Source organism: Vulpes vulpes, chromosome 13 (genome assembly GCF_048418805.1).
Source record: "Vulpes vulpes isolate BD-2025 chromosome 13, VulVul3, whole genome shotgun sequence".
NCBI lineage: Eukaryota > Metazoa > Chordata > Mammalia > Carnivora > Canidae > Vulpes > Vulpes vulpes.
In genome coordinates, this window is record NC_132792.1 from 8,542,639 (window position 1) to 8,567,880 (window position 25,242).

Genomic DNA, 25,242 nt, shown 5'->3' on the forward strand with positions numbered 1-25,242 from the left:
GCTATCTGGAAAGAACCATGTTAGTGAGAGGGATCAGTTTTCTTCTCCTTCAAACTAGTAAAAGGAACGCTGGTCTGGAGCCTTATAAAATTATTTCCATGAAACTGGGGTATGGGTGTCTCTGTGTAAGTGTGCATTTGTATATATTTAGAAACCAAAACATGGTACGTAAGACTGCTTGAGCTGGAAGTTAAAGAGAACTCGGATCTAAGCACACTTCTACTATCTCACTGAGTAACCTATGACAAGAGACAACTTCTCCAGATCTCATTTTACTCATTAAGTACACATCACTTACGCACGCAGTCATATACCAAATGTCAACTGAGCACCCAGCAATGGGTAAAACAAGTAAGGTTGAGTCCAGATGTGCAGGGCAACAGAGTTAATAAAGTGATAAAAACAAGACAGACTTAAGATGTGTGCAGCATCTTTAGTGATCATAGAGCACTGTGCATATATAATAAGACTTCTATCCATCAAAATCCTAGAGGAGAACACAGGCAACACCCTTTTTGAACTCGGCCACAGTAATTTCTTGCAAGATACCTCCACAAAGGCAAAAGAAACAAAAGCAAAAATGAACTATTGGGACTTCATCAAGATAAGAAGCTTTTGCACAGCAAAGGATACAGTCAACAAAACTAAAAGACAACCTACAGAATGGGAGAAGATATTTGCAAACGACATATCAGATAAAGGGCTAGTTCCAAAATCTATAAAGAACTTATTAAACTCAACACCAAAGAAACAAACAATCCAATCATGAAATGGGCAAAAGACATGAAGAGAAATCTCACAGAGGAAGACATGGACATGGCCAACATGCACATGAGAAAATGCTCCGCATCACTTGCCATCAGGGAAATACAAATCAAAACCACAATGAGATACCACCTCACACCAGTGAGAACGGGGAAAATTAGCAAGGCAGGAAACCACAAATGTTGGAGAGGATGTGGAGAAAAGGGAACCCTCTTGCACTGTTGGTGGGAATGTGAACTGGTGCAGCCACTCTGGAAAACTGTGTGGAGGTTCCTCAAAGAGTTAAAAATAGACCTGCCCTACGACCCAGCAATTGCACTGCTGGGGATTTACCCCAAAGATTCAGATGCAATGAAACGCCGGGACACCTGCACCCCGATGTTTCTAGCAGCAATGGCCACAATAGCCAAACTGTGGAAGGAGCCTCGGTGTCCATCGAAAGATGAATGGATAAAGAAGATGTGGTTTATGTATACAATGGAATATTACTCAGCCATTAGAAATGACAAATACCCACCATTAGCTTCCACGTGGATGGAACTGGAGGGTATTATGCTGAGTGAAGTAAGTCAATCAGAGAAGGACAAACAGTGTATGTTCTCATTCATTTGGGGAATATAAATAATAGTGAAAGGGAATATAAGGGAAGGGAGAAGAAATGTTGGGAAATATCAGGAAGGGAGACAGAACATAAAGACTCCTAACTCTGGGAAACGAACTAGGGGTGGTGGAAGGGGAGGAGGGCGGAGGGTGGGGGGGAATGGGTGACGGGCACTGAGGGGGACACTTGACAGGATGAGCACTGGGTGTTTTTCTGTATGTTGGTAAATTGAACACCAATAAAAATTAATTTATTTAAAAAAAAAAAGACTTCTAGAAAACAGGTGAAGTACCATTCCCATTACTTTACAGGCATGAGAAGTGCAGCAGAAGTGACCCAGTAACTTACTCAACAGCAAGTCTGGGTGAGAGTCTGGTGTCTAATTCTGTAACCCCATGTTCCTCCCACAACACCACACAGACTAGTGGTCAAATCAGTCAATACCCAAATACTTCATTTGTACCTACTACGTGCCTAAGACCATGCTAGATGCCACAGACATAAGAAAGTGTAAGAGACAAGATCCCTGCCCTTGAGTCTATAAACTTATTTTAAAAATAGTGAATTAATGTCAGCAATATATAGTTGGCACCACGTGCTGGTAGTATAAAATGCCATCCATTGTTCAGGATGTTTTCTACTTTAACAGAAGAAAAAAAAAATTCCAGAGTCCACTGGGGAATTTTTCAGATTAATGAACACCAAAACACCTGAACTCTTTTTTGAATCTAAAAACAAAAACACTGGTCCTATTATTACAGGAAAAGAAGCAGGGAGGAGAGGGAGGTAGAAGCCCAGTAAGCAATTAAAGTAGTATTTCTCTATCAGAACCAATATAAAAATACTTCAGATAAATATTAATGAAATAAAATCAAATATGTACTGAGTGGTTATTATACAGAGCACCAAGCTAGGTAATGCAATGATGAAAAAAGCTTGCAACCTGATAAGAAGATTAAGACAAATACTCTGCTAACACTAATGCAAGGCCAAATATAGCACGCTCGAATTGCTACCACTGCAAAGGGACTGAAAAACAAGTCTCACTGCTTCAAGTTCCCCATCAAAATGGAAAATTATGTTATTTTCAATAAGAAAAGATTAAGAGCTATTAGGTTTCCTCACATTGACACTTTTGGATATTATATATTGGTTTAAAGAGGTTTTAGAAAAGATGTGAACTTGTAATACACACCATATCCAGCTCCTACTTTCAGAAAGCTCAGGTCTACTCAGAGAAACATGAGTAAACAGGAAATCACCAAACAGTCAGTATGGGGTTAAAAGGGTACATGCTTAGAGAGGCCATCTGTCCAGGATCACCCAGCTGCTAAGGAGCACAGCTGAGCAGAGTCCAGCCCAGACGACTTCAAAGGGTAAATGCCACACTATGCAAGTACTAGACAATTTCTACACTAAACATTTTAGCTCTCCACAAACCGTGACAAATGACCACAACTGGAAGACTGAGTCTGACTCCCAGACTAGGAACGCACGACATATAGGGAAGTAATGATCACAGTGACCTTTTCCAGAAGGCCCAAAATGAAACAGAAATACCTTCTTGACTACTTACTATACATGAAAAGCTACCTATTTAGAGAAGATATATGAAACCAGAATTAAAATTTTTCAGTTTATTGAGATTTCTATAAAGCGATCACATATTGATGATAACGTAAGGTTAAAATGACTGTGGCATCAGTAATCATGAAAGAAACATTATTAACTACTTAAAGAAGAGAATACTAAACTCATAAACATCACAAGAACAAGTAAAATGAAATAACTGGACCTACTCAGCCACAGAAAAGGGGTTGACTCCCTTGTTGAAGTCAATTCATAAGGCTTGTCGAGTTCTGCCGCAGGAACTTGAATGTAGTCTTTCATGTTGTAGGAGAGTATTTTCTAGTCGATCTTCCTGCTTTTGGATCCTTTCCCTACTGCTCAGGAAGTACCTTTGGTTCACTTCACTTGTAATTAATTAGTAGAGGATACTAATGGACTGTAACTTATCTAACTAGTTGCTGACATCAAGTGTAAAGCTATCAAGAACCTGATAATATATCCATATCAAATTCTGCTGCCAAGACCAAAGAGCTTAAACAAGACACTACAAAAGTACATGTTGCTAGTCTAATAAAAGCAGATTTTTAAAGTTTAATAGGAGAATAAAGCTACTTACCTTTTTTCCTTAAAGCATTCCTTCAATTCCTCCTCATCCTTTCTTCTAATCCCTTCCAACAAACTCATCTGAGCCCCAAACCATGCTATTTTTGACCCCTTCCCAACTTTCTCTTTCGAAAGGACTAAGCATATCACAGCATGCCTCATGCAACTGGCAAGTCTGAACAACAAACAGGAATTCTTCCATTACATTTAATTCTAGTACATAAGAAGGGAGTCCCCTATTCTCCTGAAGCAGGTGGAATTCAGAATTTTGCTTATGATATGCCAGTAGAAACAGGAAGTCCCAAAGTGGTAACTACAGAAAAATGGAACATGGGCACAGATGGAAACAAAAAAATTGACCCCCCAAAAGTACCAAGCTGCCTCATCCAGTGTACAGGCAGGCCCATGGAGCACTCTGATTAATGGGCTGAGTACAACCACTCTACCTACCTCTCAGGGTGAGGGGTACTAATAAATCCATATACGTATGCAGGACCTACAATGTAGAAGCCATGTAATACATTTTTAAGCAAATTGTGCATACTGCTGAATTAACCACTTCTTTAAAGACACTCCAAGAATTTCTTCTGAGTTCCCCTACCATCGTTCTCATGAGGATTCACCAATGTCTCCTGGTCCTCATCACACACAGGTATGACTGTATTGACCTCTGGCAACCTTCTTCTTCTTCGATGGTGAGGTGTTAAAATGAATTTCCAACCCACCCTGACCCACAGCGGCATTCACAGTAGGACCTGAGTAGCTGCACAGAAAACCTCAGAGCTGAAATGACAGGAGGATGAATCAGGCACATGAGCCCATGAAGGTTCTGGGAGAATTCTGCATAACTGATGAGCACTTCTGGTTTGCAATGACATTTGTCTTCCTATGCAGCTCTGCAAGTTTGGGGGATTTCGATGATTAATAAAGACTCCTTTTAAAATAAGCTACTTATACTTTCAATGACAAGTTAAATCTAACTGGAAATTACTAAAGCCTCCACTGTTTAACTATTAATTACTGTCTCTATTATTAAACACCAACATAGCACTGGGAACTTGGATAAAGCTATCCTCTAAAACAAAAATAAGTTACTACTAACATTGTAATTGAAGTTAAAGAATGCTTGGTTCCTATTATGGGGACCAACTGTATGACTTTAAAATAGGTTTGTTTTGTGATCTATAGAAGCAGAATATAATGGTATCTGTATCTTCTACACAGCAATTATATTATCTCAATTAATTCTTTCAAATAATATACTGGGAATTCACTGGCATTTTTAGGGCTTACTAAATTTCATACTTTTAAATGGGAATGGCTATGATCATAGGATTTAGGTCATTTATGCCTTCACTGTATATTTGCAATTTATTATACTTATTTATATACATGCTTGCCTTTACCACCAGATATAAAGTCCATATACCTTATTCATTGTTGTGCGTGTCTGGCGTATAGCAGACATTTATTAAAATGTTCCTTCACTGAGAGGGATCCCTGGGTGGCTCAGCAGTTTAGCACGTGCCTTCAGCCCAGGACATGATCCTGGAGTCCCGGGATCCAGTCCCGCATCTGGCTCCCTGCATGGAGCCTGCTTCTCCCTCTGCCTGTCTCTCTCTCTCTCTCTCTCTCTCTCTCTCTGTCTCTCATGAATAAATAAATAAAATCTTTTTTTAAAAAAATGTTCCTTCATTAAATGAAGAACCAAAGTTCACTAACAGATTAAATAAATTTATTATCTACTCTGGTATGTGTTATAAGATTCAAAATAATCATCAAGAAAGTACGCTGTCCACCACAAAACACTACATGTCAGAAAAAGATTTCTTCGACAAACAGATGACAATGTCCACTGAATCACTTTAAACAATTCATGTTTTATTTTTAGACCTAGTGGCGGCCATCCATAATCAAGGTGAAAAGGGACAGACTGTTATTCTATTAGAAGATTTTAAAAATTCATCACTCCAAAAACTGTAGCTCTATAGTAAAGAACCCTATTAAAAGTCAGCAACACATATATTTTCTCCAAGGTTAAAATTAAAAGTCAAGTTACTTATTCAGTTAATGTTACAATAACTAAAAACACTCAGTAATACTACAGTCCCACTCATACATACCCCTCCCAAGTACCAAAAACTTAATATAGAAATGTACATAGACACATAAACATACATGTATATGCTATACATAAAGCCTATATTATGGATGTTATTCCTGCCCTTCAACATGTATACAGCCACTATGAAAAGAACTACAGGGGATTAAAAAGGTAATTTTGTAAAAAGACAAAGGTTTAAAAACTGATTTTGAAGTAAGATTTGGAAAACATCTAAGGACAAGGGATATCCAATCTATAAGGGTCACTCACAGAAGTTCAAAAGAAAGAGAAGCACTTCTAGCTCAAGTGAAGAGAGATTTTTATGAAGGACACTGAACTTGAGCTGAGAACTCCCATGAAGAACAAATACACTGAACTATAAAGATAAACTGGGGACAGGGAGAGACAATTATAGTCAGACGGAACAATGCAAACATCACTATGGAGGATGACACATGGAAAAACCAAAATGCATTTTCTAATGGCCCACAGCTTAAAAAGGAAGAAACGTGGGAGGTGGCACAAAGGAAGCATCAAGAGTTTGGTGACTAATTAGATATGGGGTCAAAGAAAAGGGAATAAAATAGTCTTATCTTCAGGAAAGTTCCTTTTAAGAGGATTTTAATCCATTAGAGGAATATTTTATTACACGATTCTTTCCACTTGTAATTCTATACCTTCTCTCCTTTCGTTCTCAATTTCACTACTTGTTCTTTATTCCCAGGCACATAAACCTTATGGAAAAAGAGGACAACAAAGGCAATAAATGGAACTAAAGCTCAATTCTATTTTAAAAAGATGCTCGGGATGCCTGGTGGCTCAGTGGTTGAGCATCTGCCTTTGGCTCAGGGCGTGATCCCGGGGTCCTAGGATCCAGTCCCACATCAGGATCCCCACGGGGAGTGTACTTCCCCCTCTGCCTGTGTCTCTGCCTGTCTCTCATCAATAAATAAATAAAAATCTAAAAAAATAAAAATAAAGTAAAAAAAAATTGCTCTTTCCATTACATGGCAATACTTGGCTATACGACAGGCACAATGCAGACAAATTTCTGATATACTTTCAAACCTACACAGAGATATATACTATCCACAGGGTTTTGCAAAAAAACTTTTTTCTGAGTCAACAAATGATTGTCTATACTCCACATTTGTTTTTCTCTCCACTATCACAATTTTTAAAGAAAAAAAAAATAGACATTCTCCTAGTCAACTTATAGATTTATACTTAGATTTAAGTTTATAGTATACTATCATACTTAACTGAAAAAAATTAAATATTACTCAGCAGAGTTATCTAAAAGAGAAAAAATATAGAATAATCCTGGGTTTCAGAAAATATAATCCTACAAGATTCCATTTGAAAACCAGAGCCACCATATAGAACGAAATTACCACAAATACTAAAACCAGAAAATACAATTCTCCGTTTCATCTGATGTTGGCTTAAACAAGAAATAAGAAAGGATCCAATGGATGACAGAAACCAGAGCTGCAACCAGGTAAGAAAAGTACTCATACCTGTCTCCACCACGGTTAGGATGTAACATGTGGTTCATCTCCACTTCTAAGACCGTATGTATCCCTGGACCCTGCCTGCCACAGGCCTTCTTCAAATGTGCTTAGATGGTAGTCTTGGAAGGAGGGTGTCTCAATTTCCAGAGGTAAGTAATTAGATGAGTTAGAATTAAAAACTAAAATGGTATGTGATTCCCTTATTTAACATATAAAATACTGACTAAATGTCTTCTATGATATTGTTGGTAGTACTGCTAAGATTAGAAAAAGACTGGTACCAGGGTGGCTCAGTCAAGCATTCAATTCTTGATCTCAGCTCAGGTCTTGATCTCAGAGTTGTGAATTAAGCCCCATGTTGGCTCCACACTGGGCAAAGAGACTGCTTAAAAAAAAAATTATAAAAAGAATCACGTTTTCTCTTTTAAAACATATAAATGTTTTAAAGAGAACCAAAAGTATGTGAGCAACAACCTTCCTCATGCAAACCATGGTTCTGTTGCATAAATACTTACTTTGTACAATTAACAGGTTTCAGGGGAGGGGAGAATTATAGAGTGGTTAAAGATAAATTTAAAAATTATGATTAGAAGCCAGAAAAATAGAGAAAGGGCAAAAGACAAATCAGACTGTGTAGAATTTATAATGGAACTGAGAAAGTAAAATACTAAGCACTATGTGTTCTAAGAGTCTTAAACTATAGTCTAACAAAGACTCTAGCTGACCCCAAAACAACAACAGCAACAACAAAACCCTAATCCTCAAAAGGAGACTGAATACCCAACTAGGGAAACATGTGGCCAAGTCATTATGGGTTCTGACAGTTTTCATCTCTGGAGTATATTTCAACAAATTGATTGCTGGAGCTTTCCTTCAAAAATTTATTTTCCACTTTTCAGAGCAAATCTTGGTGTATATATACACCACAAAGCTAGCCAAAAAGTACAGGTGCATCTTACTGTAGGGAGAAAAGGTATTCTTCAAAGATAAACAGAAATGGAGATCTATGTATACCTAAAGGACTAGCGGCAAGTTCCTTTAATTTGGTAGAAGACAAAAGAAACTGAAATTAAAACTTTCCTTTACTTAGAATTTTTTTTTTTTAAAGATTTTATTTATTTATTCATGATAGAGAGAGAGAGAGAGAGAGAGAGAGGCAGAGACACAGGCAGAGGGAGAAGCAGGCTCCATGCACCGGGAGCCTGACGTGGGATTCGATCCCGGGTCTCCAGGATCGCGCCCTGGGCCAAAGGCAGGCGCCAAACCGCTGCGCCACCCAGGGATCCCTACTTAGAATTTCTTGTTAAGAACCCTTAGTATGAAGAAGTATTCACGAACACCATGGAATATTGGTTTTTTTAATGCCTTTTTGAAACCTGTTATTATTTTGTCAATGCTTACACATAAGTAAATGGCCCAGGAAGTCTCACCCATTTAGAAACCATTTTGAAAGGGCAAAAAAATGTTTTTTAAATAGCCAAAACCTTCTATAGTTCAAAAATAAGATGAAAGCAAATTAAAAATTTCACATAAAAACAAAATTCTCATTAAAAATAAGGATGCTACTAGTGTTTCTTACAAAAGGATCCTGGAAAGTGGGGGTCTAGGATCCCTAAATTAGAAATCAAAATACCCACCATTTGCTTCAACATGGATAGAATTGCAGGGTTATTATGCTGAGGGAAGTCAGTCAGTCAAAGGACAAACATATGGTTTCATTCATTCGGGGAATATAAAAAGTAGTGAAAGGGATTTAAGGGGAAAGGAGAGAAAATGAGTGGGAAGTATCAGAGAGGGAGACAGAACATGAAAGAAACAAACAAGGGGTAGTGGAAGGGGAGGTGGGAGGGGGGATGGGGTGATTGGGTGACAGGCACTGAGGCGGGGAATTTGACAGGATGAGCACTGGGTGTTATACTATATGTTGGCAAATCGAACTCCAATAAAAAATTAAAAAATTAAAAAAAAATCACAGAAAGAAGCATGATTTTAACACCAAAAAGATAAGCCTGCAGAGGTGCTGAAGGACCTCTATGGAGAAGTGAAGGCAAGGACTCAATTTTTAAATCACGGATTCAGATGCTTTTAGGGTCCAGGAGTGTTGAGTACTTGAGTATCTTTAGATTGACTGAAGATGCTAATAATTATGCTCGGACCAGCAGTAGAAACCCAGGCCCTTCCAGGCAAACCAGGACCTGCGGTATCCCTACTTGTGCTCTTAAAGTGAGTACTGGGATATACCTAAGGGCACTAACAAAGTAATCAGATTTTCTATTATAGCTACAAAATGAGGAAAAGGCAAGAATTCAGCCAAGGAAGATAAAGGTAAAAGAAAAAAAAGAAACAAAAGACTGATAATAAAAATAATAGAGTAAAAAAAATACAGCGTACCTAGCTTTAATTTTTCTAGTATATGATAATTACCTTAATATATCAATTATCACTTGTAACAATTTTTGTATAAAGCTCGTTAACTGATAAACTCCCTGGACATTTATAATTAAAATGTTTTATTAAGTGCCTACTATAGTCAACATACTAAGCTAGGCATTGTGAGATGTGTTAACTCACAAAATTGGCTCCTAACATCAAGACCTACAAATAAATGCAGGATTATAAGAAATCAATGTTATAGAATACAAGGATTCTTTCTCTAAAAACAAAAGACAGATGCAAACAAAATCATAATAACAGCAAATGACTGAATTCACCCTCAGTCTCTGAGTAGAATTATATATACCCAATAATGCTGATTTTTCCACCATAAACACTATCACACCAGAAATCAATTACCATTATCCTCAATTTCCCTGTGAAGTCAATATGTGCAAGTCTTCTACTGTGTCAATGTGTTTATTCTCCTCATGAGGTTACTTCATAAGAAATCCTACAAAAACAGTGTTTCCATAGTACAGTCAATGCTTTTCTTAGGGTGCTTTATAAATCATCTGAAGAGCAGTCTCCTGGAGTATTTTTTTAACTGAATACTACTTTCTAGCCCTACCCACGACCTTCTGAGTCCATCTCTAGGTATGGGATACCAGGAATTTCTATTTCCAAAAATCACCCTGGCTTCCTACTATGACCCTCATGCACATTCAAATTTGAGAATCACTGTTCTAGAGAGCCACTTGCTTTGTACAATGAATTAAAGAAGTATATGACTTTTTCTTATCGTGTCCTTTAGGTACTTGGGACACTGTCCTTATTTAAGTTATGCAACGGACAGAAAGTTATAATACAGGCTGCACGCTATGACCATCTAATACATTACAATACATGAATCATATAAAGCACTAAACACACTGACAAAAATGATAAATGTGAGGGCATTCGGAAACCATTTCACAGAAGATGCTGCTGACGTGATAAAGACCTATTACTGCCAACAATGAGCTGGTGCTGAGGCTGAGATCTCTAGAACTTCCTCATTACTTTGAAATGCTGCCACCATAGCTCCCTGTGGACTAGATTTTCTAAGTAACTCATATAAACGAATACTTGGCAGACTCATGCTAGAAATAAATCAGGGTGACATACTAAATGAACTTTAAGATCCTAAGTATTGCAAGCAAAGGAAAACAAACGATCATGATCAGGCTTTGCAAATTTTTTGTAAAACGTAACAAGACCTTTGAAATCTTTCCATTTCCTAAAAGACTGTCTGGTATGCTTTTCTGTATTTCATGCTACTGTGTCTTTAAAATTATCATAGTCCTCAGAATTATTTTACATGCAACAGGTGGAGAAATAGCTATACATTTGGAAAAATGATTCTATTCTCCTATCCCGACCTTTTCTAGAGAAGACTTCTGTTATAAGAATGACTTATTATACTGGTGAGTCAGGATGAAGGAATTAAGCATGCCCTAAGACATAAGCCCCCAATCTATATCCTCTGCACTTCCTTACACAATGCCGAGAACACAGAACACAGTGAGTGCTCAATATCTATTTGTTGAATGAAAGAACAAATGAACTCTTAAGGGTTTCTTTTTCAGGTCTGCATTCTGCAAGTCACTCTTTCTGCTTCTATGTGATAAGCATATTTGGGTCAGAAGCCGGTCTCTATATGGCACAATGGGGTTACCAAGAAGTTGGGAGTCAGGATGTCCTCCTTGAAGAAGTCTGGGTAAGTACGTCTGCTCTGTCAACCTGGGATGTCCCTTAGACACACTGCTGAAAAGTCTAGACTTGGAGGACAAGTAGTCCTTGACAAAAGTCAAGTCACATTCTCCGACCCAGCTTTATTAGCAACAAAGCTAATATTTTGTCTGGCATTAGATTGATTTTTAGATTTCTCTCAGTTGGTTCCAAACTCAGAAGGGGACAAGGATGCATTGCAATCCTCTTAAAATCAACACACACATATGCCTCAGATACACATCATATACCCAACCGATCACACTTATTCTTTTAGCAAGCTTTTTAATAAGAGGCCTACCATGCCCTAGGCTAAATGCAGAGCATATGAATACAGGCCACAGTCTCTGGCCTTCAGCAGCTGATGACCTGGTCGTGGAAGATAATCACAGAGAGAACTCTTAAGTCTGTGTGATAACAGCTACGGCACACCAGGACACTCTGGGAGAACAGTAGTGCAACACCTAACCTTCTTGCAAGAAGTAATGACTAAGTCTTAAAGAAAAACTAGGAATTAGGCCAAGAGAAGATTATCCTTCCAGGCGACAGAAGCCATATATGTTAAAGTTCTGAGGTTTAAACAAGAGTGTGGTATTCATTTGCAAACATGTATAAAGCGCTGCAACCTCATAGAAGGCTAGACAAACCTGGAGGAAGCAGACCAGGAAATCAAATGAACAAAGGAGTCAAAATAACAAGGAGATGGGACAGTTTGGAGAAATGGTTGGATGGTGGGGCCACTGACCAACAAGAAACAGAGGAAGATATATTTTGAGGTGGGAGGAGGGTATCAGAAAAAAATTCTGTTTTGTCAAACCTCAACGAGGTAAAAACGTAAAAGTAGGAGATTCCACCGTAGGCAGGTGATCTACACCAAAAATACAAACTTAAGGACCAAAAACATGTAAGTGATAGCAAAGCAGCTAGCTGGAGTCAGCAAAGAAAACAGGAAGGAGTTAGAGAGAACCCTGGGGAAAGTAAACATGTAAGGGATGATCAGCAGAGGAGGAAGTAGAAAAAAAAAAAAAGAAAAAAAAACAAAACAAAAAGAAAACAAAAAGGATGAAAACTATAAAAGAATAGAGTTAGAGGGGCACCTGGGTGGCTCAGCAGCTAAGTGTCCAATTCTTGATTTTGGTGCAGGCCATGATCTCAGGGTCATATGGAGCCCTACCCTCAGAAGGGGGTCTGCTTGAGAGTCTCTCCCCTCCCTCTGCCCCACCCCCTGCCTGCACACACTATCTCCAGAATAAATAAATTAATCCTTTTTTTTAAGTGTTAGAAAAACAAAGGGGCTCTCCAAATGTTGTACCTTCTACAAAAATACCAATTACATAGATAAAAGAAATAAGGACTTCAAACAACACTCCAAAAAAAGAAATTAGGATCATTTTTAAAAACAAATCTCAGATTTAATGGTAATGTCAATTAAAATTTCATGATGGATTAAATATTTTAACCAAAAATAAATCACAGCTGTGGCAGTTTCAGAATATCCAGACTGAGAATCACTATTCAAGAGACGCTACAATTGATGTGGGGGGGAAAAAGACTGTTCACATAGTTTATGATTATAGGTTCTTATTAAAAATAACAGATAATACAAAATATCCCTCACAAGGATCTAGTAATATTTCACTACTGTCTTAACCAGTTTTTAGTAAGATACAAATATTTTACCCAAAATCTAGAACTAGATTATATTCTATAATTTGAGTAAATAATGAAGGATAAAATAATTGGTTAAAATGAGATAATCAAAAAACAACGGTTCTACTAAAATAACAATCAGAAGAAAATTTTATGTCTGCCGATCCCTACCCTTTATTTGGCACTTGGTGTTCAATGTTCAAGTATAAAAAAAAAAAAAAAAAAAAGCAGAGATTTCTTCTAATAAGATCAAGAATTCGGCACTGGTCTTAATTCTAGTAACAGATACGGTTTAACAGAAGTTCCACATTTGAGGAGTTTTTCAAAGACAAACATTCAAAGAGCATTTTAACTTTTTCATGACTATTCAACTCATCAGATTAGGCTTATAAGGTTCCTTCTACATGTAAGGTGCCAGAAATGCAAGAAGTGCATTCAAGAAGTTCTCAATCTGGAAAGGTAAATTCAAAAATTCTAGTTGTCGTACTGTATTTTTCATCATCAAAGACAATTTTAAGATTGTGGTTACAGAAGTACTGTCAGTAATGTTCAGGAAATTATGATGAACAGGAAGTTCTAAAGGGCCAGGTGCTGATAAGGCTCTCACAGCTTTGTAATCTCACATCCATTATCTGTTCTCTCAGTTATTCCCATGTGTCGTAGTAGTTCAAATTTCCTAAGAGCTGAGTAGAGTTCCCTTTTCCTTTTTGTTGCAATAATGAACATATGAAAATTCAATTTCTGGTTAAGTAGAGATCAGAAAATACAGATCAATAAACACCAACCACTAACTATAAACTAACTGAAGATTTGTGAGGGTTTTTATAAGATTTTCTATTTTTAAGTAATCTCTACACCCAACGTGGGGCTTGAACTTACAACTCTAAGCTGAAAAGTCACACGTTCTAGCAACTGAGCCAGTCAGGTGCCCCAATTTGTGAGTACTTCTTAATACACCTATCCTGGCTCCTAAGACTAGGAGTCTCACTAAAGTCTCACTAAAAGCCATTTTGTTTGTATGAGTATTTGCAAGACCACTTATAACCAAATAATGTCATATTGATTTTGGTGACCACATTTACTTCTGTGTCTAAAGCCACAATGGTAACAAATATTCATCTAAAGAAAGAATATTAAACTTTTCATACAGTATTTTTCAATCCAGGGTGTGAGAACATTGTCAGGGTCAGAAACTTCATGTTAGGGAAACACAAACCTAGAAGATTTCTAATCATTGCCACCGACATCTGAATTTAGCTCATCTAACAAATCTATAGCTTGGATGCAGAAAAGGCATGTTCATGTCGCATCTTCAAAAGCATTAGTAAACTAACATGTATGAAGAAGAGGACAGGCCTCACTCTCGTTCCTTTCCCCTATTAACCTATTCACCCCAGCCCCTGTCTGGCAATATTTATCAAGGAAGTTGTCCTTGATGACCACCGGATGCTGGGCACAGCCCACTCTCCTCTGCCACCACAACCACCACTCTGTGTTTAACCATAGTTAACCACTAATCTATTTCTCTTGGAGGTCTGTAACCTCCTCAAGGACAGGGTTGTGGTTGACTCATTTTTGAAAGACTCAGAGGGTGAAAGATGCTCAAAGGTAAGAATTTAGAAATGTCTAGAAAGCAAGCCTACAGTGATACACATTTTTCCTCTCTGTGAAAACAAAATGAAATCTTGGAAATCTGGAGTCCTCTCTGATATATCAGAATCAAAAAATCTTTTTTAGATTACATCAGTTATAGTCAAAATACTGTAACAGAAAAAGAGCATTTGACCCACACTTAAAATACATAAACATTTAAAGTTGGTTATCACAAAAATTTTGTTGTATTTCTTGAGCTATACAGAGTAATAGTAAGTAAATTTTGGCAGCAGGCAGGTATTTAGCTTCAGTAGAATTTTTAGTATTTGGCACCATGTGTATGCCATAATACTTCATCTTCCATTACTTTGTCACAATAAGGCTTTGATTTCATGATCATATAAAAAAATAAATAAAATTTTTTTCTTTCTTAAATTTCATTACTGTTAAAATGTGATACCATAACATTAAAACAACCAGTATCACAGTCTGTTGATCTTAACTATATATAGATAATAATACATATTTACAAGGAAGTTAAATAAACTTGAAATCACAGAAGAGACAGATATTGGCCTGTAAAATCAACATAATACCTTCTGAAACTCTGTGACTAATATACTGCAATCTGAGAACAACAAACTAAGCCTCTGAAACAGCTATCAGAGTATTTGAACTAATGCTCCACTCTGTACATTTCATGATTTCTAATGCACGCATAACTTTTACGCCATGCTGCATCAACATTACCCTGGTATATTCACTGTATACATTACTCTTGTTTTGTGCCTTATTAGCAAAATCTGGGGAAGGAGAGAGGATTTGGAAATTGTGTTTGTTTTAAAGTTCCTGTGGCCATAGGGGCACTTGGCTGGCTCAGTCAGTGGAGCATGTGACTCTTGCTCTCAAGGTTTTGAGTTCAAGCCCTACACTGGGAGCAGAGATTACATTTAAAAAATTAAACTTGGGGCGGCTGGGTGGCTCAGTTAAGCGGCTGCGTTAGGCTCAGGTGATCCTGGGGTCAAGCCTCGGGTCAGGCTTCCTGCTCAGCAGGGAGTCTGCTTCTTCCCCTGCTCATGTGTGTGCGTGCTCTCTCCCTGTCCCTCTCAGATAAATAAAATCTTTGATAGATAAATTAAAAATACATAAATAAAATTTTAAATACATACAGTTCCTTCTGCTACAGAAAACATATTATTCTTTAGAACTTTTCCATTCATATTTTTGTAAAAGTATATATGTATCATTTTCATGGTTTTGTGTTTTCTATTTTATGAACTTGGAAATCAAATCAAAGTTTCCTCATAATCATTTCTATGTAATTCTCAGGATGCTCTTCCTTCACATTTTAGTGCTCAGAAATGGGGTACAGGGATGCTCAGCGGTTGAGAGTCTGCCTTTGGCTCAGGGCGTGATCCTGGGATCCAGGATCGAGTCCCACATCAGGCTCCTTACAGGAGGCTTGCTTTTCCCTCTGCCTGTGTCTCTGCCTCTCTCTTTCTGCGTCTCTCATGAATAAATAAAATCTTTAAAAAAAGAAAGAGAAGGAAGGAAGGAAGGAAGGAAGGAAGGAAGGAAGGAAGGAAGGAAGGAAAGAAAGAAAGAAAGAAAGAAAGAAAGAAAGAAAGAAAGAAAGAAGAAAGAAAGAAAGGAAGGAAGAATGCAATAGCTACCTCCAAGAGCTAAGTAGGTATTTTACTATTAACTGAAGAGAGTTTTGCCATTCTTCATGTATTCTGCAAAAATGAACTGCTGTGGTTTGACTAACTGTAGATGGACTGTGGTATGGTATACCTGAGGGCTGCTAATGCAATTCATAACACTTAACAAAAACCTTCCTTTAGTTAAAAAAAAATGCTTAGCACAGAATGTCACACAGTAAATGTTAAAATATCAGCTATTACTCAAATACTAAAAGGACACCATGTAAAAAATGATGGCATTATGGGATGCTCAGAAAGAACAGAATTTAGGATAGAAATGGGAAAAATTATTTTTTTAAAAATTTGTTACTGGAGTTCAATTTGCCAACATATAGCATAACACCCAGTGCTCATCCCATCAAGTGCCCCACTCAGTGCCTGACACCCAGTCACCTCCACCCCCCACCCACCTCCCTTTCCACCACCCCTTGTTCATTTGAAATGGGAAAAATTATTGATAATTCTCTGAGAGCTTCCAAACAGGATCGTCTGCCAGGTGCTGTCAAGACTCAAACTAGAGATTAGATTAACCTTTCTTCACCTAAACATACATGGCTTTCTGTCTTAAATGCAAACAAACATTAATGAATACAATTATTTGAAAGGTACCATATAAAAAATATTGCAGAGGTACAAAGACCAGTATCTATACAGTGGAAAATATTACTTAACAAGGACTCATATGTTTGAAAGGGTAAAAGACACACATGCAAACAGTATGAATAAAATATAAGAGAAATGAGAAAATAAATTCCAACAAGAAAAGTCTAAGATTGCTTCTTAGAGGATGAGAACAGTGAGCTTAGCCAAGCATGAACACAAAGTAAGCAGATGATTCCTTAGAGATCAGAAGAAAAGATTTTTGTGAGCTGAAACGATTAGGAAAAGCTTCTCATTGCGAAAGAGCTGAGCTATGAGTTGGCCTTTCAACAACAGGAAGAAAATGAACAGAGGTAATGGTATTCCAGAAAGGCTGAGAAAAACAAAGGCTGTCCTAGAGTAGCAGAATGACTAACCCAGCCGATTTCAGCTTTGGGACCTAGGAGAAAAAAGCCAACAAGAATGATGACTAGCAGAAGCTGTACAAATGCACATATTAATATATAGTTTTCTCTCCTAGAAACTCTAGATCTTTGAGGCGTGGAGGAGAAATTTCACTTTGTACAAAATATGAACTACCCTAAATCTGTGAGCAGGGAAATGGCATTATGAATCTATAAGCTTCATCTACTGACTATGTCAAAGGATTAAAAAAATTACTTAGTGAACATTTTTAAGATAGCTACATTCATAGCTATGAGGGAAAATGCAGAATTCAAGGACAAAGTATGGTATGGAGATCTAACTAAAATCTGGTTTAAGACAGTTGCCTTAAACCTACAAGCATTTAATGTACTAAACAGCACAAAGAATAAAGTTTAAAAAATATAATCAGATTTTCAGATTTATATTAAAATAACTTTAGTTTGTTAATTAGATGTAAATGAGTATCATTTCTGAGTATATTAAATTATTGATGGTAGGATCTGGAAATGATTCCTCTGGTATAAAAAGCTAATTATTTAAAAAAAAAAAAGCTGATACCAAACTCTGGTAATAAATAACCTCTACACTAGTCCTCATGAGAAACAACCTATTAAATGTTCTTTTTATGACTTAAGAAGGAGTATCTAAATGAGCAATTGTTAGCAGGATATGCCATCGACAGTAAAACAGATCAACAGGGACTTAAAAGCTAAATGTCAACATGTTCACTGTGTTTCAGGCTTTAGATTTTTAATTACGCAAAGAAAGAACAAACCTACTAAATCTATCAATGACAGTTTCAAAGTCTATTTCATTGACCTAGGTGTGGTACCATCCCCACTTCCTGTAAGTCAGAGGACACTGATTTCCATTTTTTTTTTAGGATTGTATTTGAGAGAGAGAGAGCATGTGTACAGTTGGGGGAGGGGGGTGTTGGGGAGCGGGGCGGGGGGACAGAGGGACAAGGAGAGAGAACATCCAAAGCGGACTCTGAAGGGCTTGATCTCTGACCCTGAGATCATGACCAGAATGGAAATCAAGAGCCAGACACCTAACTGACTGAGCCACCTAGGCTCCCCTGATTTGGAGGATATAGTTCTTCCCACACTACCCACTGGCAAAGGTTAATTAGCTGACCTTAGCTAGCTGATGATGTACATTGCCATTTTTTTTCCCTCATTTTCATGCTTTAATACTTTCTTTATAAATTAATTTGCCATGCAGGTAACAAGAAAGTCCACTGAATTTTTGGTTCAAATCTAGACTCAAAAAACAGCCTTTATTCCTCCTCAGAAGTTATCTGAATGTGGCATTTCCAGTTTGTGAAAGTGAAAAGAAAAAAAAAAATTCCTGACATTTTCCATATGCTTTTTTAAAAAGACTGTGAAATTTATAAGGCAAAATGAACACAGAAAGAATGAGTATGAAATATTTCACTTATGTCAGAAATATATTGAGAATATGATAGAAAAGATGATTAATACAGTCTCCACAATTAGATAATTTGTAAGATAGTTCTGTCAGTTTATACCTAAAAAACTGAAATCACTTATTTTATAAAATGTATATGATTTAATAGCCTATTTTAGCTATATACACACATATTTATTTAAAGATTCAAAAACTGAAGTCACTTGTACTTTTGCCAAAATAGAGATCTCTCCAATTTATTTCTGCTTCTTTGCCAGGCTGGTCTTAAAGGAAAACCTGGCACAGTTTTCACCTTTTTCAGTCTTACTTCCCGAATTAATCATTAGTATCTTTCACAATGAAACTGTGAATACTCACAGCTCTGAAGTCAAGCCCCAAACTTTTTCTTCCCATGCATTTGTTCATGCCATTCTATCTATGCAGAATAGTCTACCTTAAAAAAAAAAAAGTGGTATAGATGATATGTGTCCAGTAGTGAAGTAATATGCATTCCAATTACAAGACTCCTGGAAGTAAAATCTACAGGTTATAAACTAGTAGGTTCAACCATTTCAAACATAACTCATCACACTGAATTGATAAAGCATGAAACAAAAGGAACTTGAAAAGAATTTGCAACAAACTATTAAAACAGAAAGAGTAAAAAATGAAGCCTCACTCTGTACCTAGAAAACCAAGGCAATGGTTAGTAATCAGGGCAGATGGAGTGTTCTCTGAGTTGTCAGGTTCCAGTACATTATTAACCTGTGGTAACAAAGTTGTCCATTTATTAGTCAGGAATACTTAGAGGATTAAAGAGGGAAGTTAAAAGTAAAACTAACTTTTTAGAACAATGAACAGGTTCTGTGGAATGAACTCTGTTGCTCAGAAGAATACGCTAGTCCTAACCTGAGTACCTACGAATGTGACCTTATTTGGGAACAGTTTTTGCACAGCTAATTGAGTTAAAACAAAGTCATATTGGATAAGGGCAGGCCCTTGATCAATGGCTGATATCTTACAAAGTGACATATGGAGACACACAGGGAAGTCCAGGAGAAGACAGTAAGAGATCAGTGATGTTGCACAAACCAAGAACTCAAGACGGCCAGCAACACAAGAGCTAGACCAGGAAGAAAAGACTCTTCTTCAGAACCTCAGGGGGAGCAGGGCCCTGCCCACACCTTGATTTCAAATTTCTAACTTCCAGCACTGTGAGAATTCTCTGCCATCCTAAACCATCCAGTTTCTGGTAACTTGTTACAGCAGCCTTGGGAAACTAACAAATAAAATTTCATATAGCCTGTAGACCAGTGAGTTCTATAGTTACCAGATATGTATCATTCCTGAAATCAACTCAAATGCCAAAATGACTTGAAGTCAGACCCCAGGAATGTAATTCATTCCTTGATATTCCTGTCATTCAAACTCAAAGATTCTTTCCCCATCCAAAATAAAGCATACAAAATGCTGGAGATATGGAAAGAATTTTTGCTCAATCCTACCAATTTTCTTTACGTGCAAGGTGTAACTCAAGTTTAGGTAAATGAAGGCACTTGGGTGGCTCAGTGGTTGAGCATCTGCCTTTGGCTCAGGTTGTGACCCCTGGGTCCTGGGGTCAAGCCTTGCATCAGGCCTGCTTCTCCCTCTGCCTCTATCTCTGCCCCCTTCTCTGTATCTCTCATGAATAAATAAATAAAATCTTAAAAAAAAATTTAGGTAAATGAAAATGACCATGCCATTAGTTTACAGGTTTAATAAGCATGGTTTTTAAAATGGAAACACTTTAACCAAAAAAGTTTCACTTTTATGTCTCAAACACATCTATTAGAGGTCTGTTCAGTGTATCTTCCCCTAAATTACTATGTTTAAGTCCTAAATCCCGATGTCTCAGAATGTGACTTTATTTAGAGACAGAGTCTAGCAGAGATAATTCAGTTAGAATCAAGTTGTCAGAGTGGGCCTTCATCTCCTAAGACTGGTATCTTGCAAAAGAGGTGAAGTCCAGAGATAAACACCCATACAGGGGCAATTCCATATGGATATATGAGGATGGTCATCTACAAGCCAGGGAGAAAGGCCTGGAACACACCCTTCTCTCACTGCCCTCAGGAAGATCCTGCCAACACTTTGATTTCAGACTTCTACCCTCCAGATCTGTGAGCCAAAAAATTTGTTTAGGCCACTCAGTTTGTGCTTTGTTATAGCAGTCATAGGCTATACTAACAAAATATCAAATACTAAACACAAGTTCCATAAGACACAAATTCTGATTTCATGGATATAGTACAAAACATAGTAGAAAACCAGAAGACCTAACCAAATGGCTAATCTACCCCAGGAATTCACTGCTCTTATTCCTTAAGTCAGTCTGATTCTTTCAGAATACATTCAATAAATATGTTATATTTGTTATCTTGAGTATGTTATCCATTATACTCCTGGTTTTATCTTCCTTTATGCTCACAACCACCTTATAAGGAATCAACATTGACAAATTACACACAGGGAATCAGAAAGGTAGAAGTCCAAAGTCACACAACTAAAAAACGCTGGATCCAGTTAAGAAGAGCCTGTGCTCTTAACGTTTATGCACTACATTGTCTTCGTGAGATGGCTTAAAAACAAAACAAAACAAAAAAATCTGTTTTGTTTGGAGACTAAAGCAACATAGTCAAAATATTATGCAGCTGCCAAAAGACTACACTATTGTTACCACTGTACCAAAATCAAGTCAGATGGCAGAGAATGGAGAAATGACACCCAGCCTGAGAATGTGTCATATTACAAAACACCCCACTTCTAGAAATTATTTTCTTTTCCTACTTCTAAGTTACTCTGAGCTCTAAAATGCCCCTAAGAATACACGTATATGGAAAAAAATAAAATGAGCTTTGTTACATTCTTAAGAGTTCTCCTCCATAAAAAGTTACTGCATATCCCCAGCATACTAGATGAGCAAGAGCAGCATGGAACACTCAACCATTGGAAAAAGTGGGAGAAAACCCCAGGCCTTCACAAACTCGCAGCCAAATGACAACTGCTGCCTAGGATTCCTTAAAAGCTTTCCTACTCACTATGCACTGTGAGTTTCTGCTTATAACAATACAGCACTCTGGCACAAGTGTCCCAAAACCAATAAGGACCCTAACGGAAGCAATTCTATGTAACCTTCCACAAAATTCTAGCCGCAAACCCTTATCTAAGCAATTACTGGTTTGAAGCTACAGCCCACTATCCCTTTGCAATGACAACAGGGGAATTCTTTGCCGCATCATAGTTTGAGCAGGCAGAGAAAAAAGTCCAATGAATTCTCCCCTCCACAAATATGACTGTATTGTGATTATGGTAATCTGATACTGGATGATTTCAGATTTTTAAACTTAAAGATATACTATGTAAATTTTAAAATCCACAGATAAAAGTATCTTCTTTACAATGAGGAGATTAAAAAGAACTGCAATTTCAGATCTTTAATTTTAGCAAGTCTCCTAATATGTATCAAACTGAGTCTTACTGAACCAAATCTAGAAGGAAAAAAAAAGTGGGGGGACGCCTGGGTAGCTCAGCAGTTGAGCATCTGCCTTTGGCTCACAGTGTGATCCTGGTCCCAGGATCGAGTCCCACATCAGGTTCCCTGCAAGGAGCCTGCTTCTCCCTCTGCCTGAGTGTCTGCCTCTCTCTGTGTCTCTCATGAATAAACAGATAAAATATTTAAAAAAAATTTTTTTTAAAAGAAAGAAAAAGTAGGGCATCTGGAAATTCATATTTATAATGCTTGAGTAATTCATAAGGTTTTTGTTTCATGTAAAAAAACAAGTCTTTCTACATACTTAAAACAAGTAAATTTTATGGGATGCAAATTATACCTTAATAAAGGTGTTTTTAAAAAACAGTTCTATAAAAAAAAAAAACAGTTCTTTCCTATATTGTATCTATTGTGATCTTAATATTTATCTGTAATACTAAGATCAAGGTTTAAAACCTTACTGCTACCCTATTATACACAATCAAAATCCAGATAAGAAAAAATACAGGGATGAGGATTTCTGAAGCTTTTTAGCTAAGCTCTTTTTCAAAAAAACACCAACAAATACCATTTCTACTTAAACAAACTAAGGTATATAGTCTAGAAAAATATACCCTTAAATCAAAAGATAGTAATCCGTCACCCACTTGAGCAAAATCTACCAAAAGCAATGACTAAAACTTTTCTCAGTTAACTAGGTTGATAGGAGTTACTTTTAATTAAAAATTCTCTGAATATTTCACAAGTAGGATATGACTATATCAAGCAAAATTCAAAACAGCTTTAAAATTCCCCAACTACTTAAATTTTAACAAATGTGTATTTCCTCATTAGTCATAGAATAACAAAAGTGTTAAATCTGTTGGGGATGCTTATAACTTCCAAGATTATTTTTAGAACAAATACATTTAATATACAGTACTGAGTCTTATAAATTTCACAATACCCAAAGTGTCTATGCCATATGCTGAAGATTTTCATTAGAATTGCAATGATTAAATTTTTTGATTAAACAGTAAACAGGTAGTGCTGTAATTATGTACCTAAGTAGAATGTATATTTTAAGTTATGTTTTTATCCCAAATTTAAAGACAGCAAAATCATGACCCTGAGATCATGACCTGAGCCAAAATCAAGAGTCAGACACTTAACCGGCTGAGGCACCAAGGTGTCCCTCTTTCAGTTTATTACACACACACATTATGGTCACAGTTAGTATACATGGTTGATTTTTATGTTAATCAAAACTCCAAGAATGCAATCTAATCTTTTCTAATACATTTTAATGAATCATAAACTAAAATCTAATGCCACAGATTTCAATGCATTACTAAATTTTGCTCAAGTTCAAAAGTAAGACATTATTAATGCACAAAAGAAAAAAATCAGCACCTCTCTGTGATGTTATACACAAAGAACCACCTATAAATCTGTATACATCTGTACTACTCATTTTATTCTCATTTTATTACTGCAACTACCGAAACTTACTTACTCTTGAGAATTCAAAGAGTAAATGGAAAATTATCTTTTATGGAAATACTCAAATTGTTTAGCAAGGTTGAAATACAATGCAATTTTAGGTTAAAAAAATTAAGAGTAGGGATGCTTGGATGGCTCAGCGGTTAAGCACCTGCCTTCAGCTCAGGGCGTGATCCTGAGTCCTGGGTTCGAGTCCCACATCAGGCTCCCTGTATGAAGCCTGCCTCTCCCTCTGCCTATGTCTCTGCCTCTCTCTCTTTGTGTGTCTCTCATGAATAAATAAAAAAGTCTTTAAAAAAATTAAGAGGGGATCCCTGGGTGGTGCAGTGGTTTGGTGCCTGCCTTTGGCCCAGGGCGCGATCCTGGAGACCCGGGATCGAATCCCACGTTGGGGTCCTGGTGCATGGAGCCTGATTCTCCCTCTGCCTGTGTGTCTGCCTCTTTCTGTGTGTGTGTGTGACTATCATAAATAAATAAAAATTAAAAAAAATTAAGAGTAGTGGAATCAACTGCCATTCCAACAAAAGCTCAGCAGCCAAACTATACTTCATTAAATTCACCCCTTCTTAATGTCTCAGAACCACTGAATGCAGAGCTTTCAAAACTGTTCAGCCCTTATGCACATCTATGTTTATTGTAGCATCATTGACAACTGTCAAACTATGGAAGCAGTCCAAATGTCCATTAACAAATGAATGGAGAAAGAAGATGCAGTGTGTGCGTGTATCTATATATGTGTGTGTGTGTACAAATATACATATATACATATATATACATATATATGTATATTATCCAGCCAATAAAAAGAATGAAATCAGGACACCTGGGTGGTTCAGCAGTTGAGCATCTACCTTCAGCTCAGGGCATGATCCCAGATCCAGAGATCAAGTCCCGCATCGGGCTCCCTAATGAGGAGCCTGCTTCTGCCTCTGTCTGTCTCTGCCTCTCTCTGTGTCTTTTATGAATAAATAAATGAAATTAAAAAAAAAAAAAAAGAATGAATTCTTGCCCTTTGCAACAACATGCATAGATCTGGAGGATATCAGGTATGATCAGCAAAGTCACAGAATGACAAATATTTCATGATTTCACTCATATGTAGAATTTAAGAAACAAAACAAAGGAGCAAAGGGGAAACAAAAAAAGAGAGACAAACCAAGAGACTCTTAACCACAGAGAACAGATGAGGAGGTGGTAGGAGGATGGGTTAAATAGGCGGCCGGGATTAAGGGGTACTCTTGTCTTGAGCACTGGGTGATGTATGGATTTGCTGAGTCATTATACTGTATACCTGAAACTACCATAACACTGTATGCTAAGTATACTGGAACTAATTTTTTTTTAATTGTTCAGCCCTTATTAACCAGCATGTTGCTGTACCCTATCAGAGGCTGCTTACTGAGCTACACTGAGTAAATACCCAGAAAAGAATGGATTGGGGGTTAGGAGGTGAAAATGGAGGATTAGCTGTGTAAGGCAAGAAAACCATGCCCAGTGCTCACAAAGCTAACAGAGGTGCTCAGGTGCCAGCTCAGGTACCCATGCCTCTA

At 37.2% G+C, this 25,242-nt stretch overlaps 1 protein-coding gene across 2 annotated transcripts in view; it reads right to left on the reverse strand.

Annotated features, from left to right (window-relative positions):
- Positions 1 to 25,242, reverse strand: part of EFR3A (EFR3 homolog A) — a 111,917-nt gene that overhangs the window by 74,401 nt on the left and 12,274 nt on the right. The gene's annotated exons all lie outside the window — the stretch shown is intronic.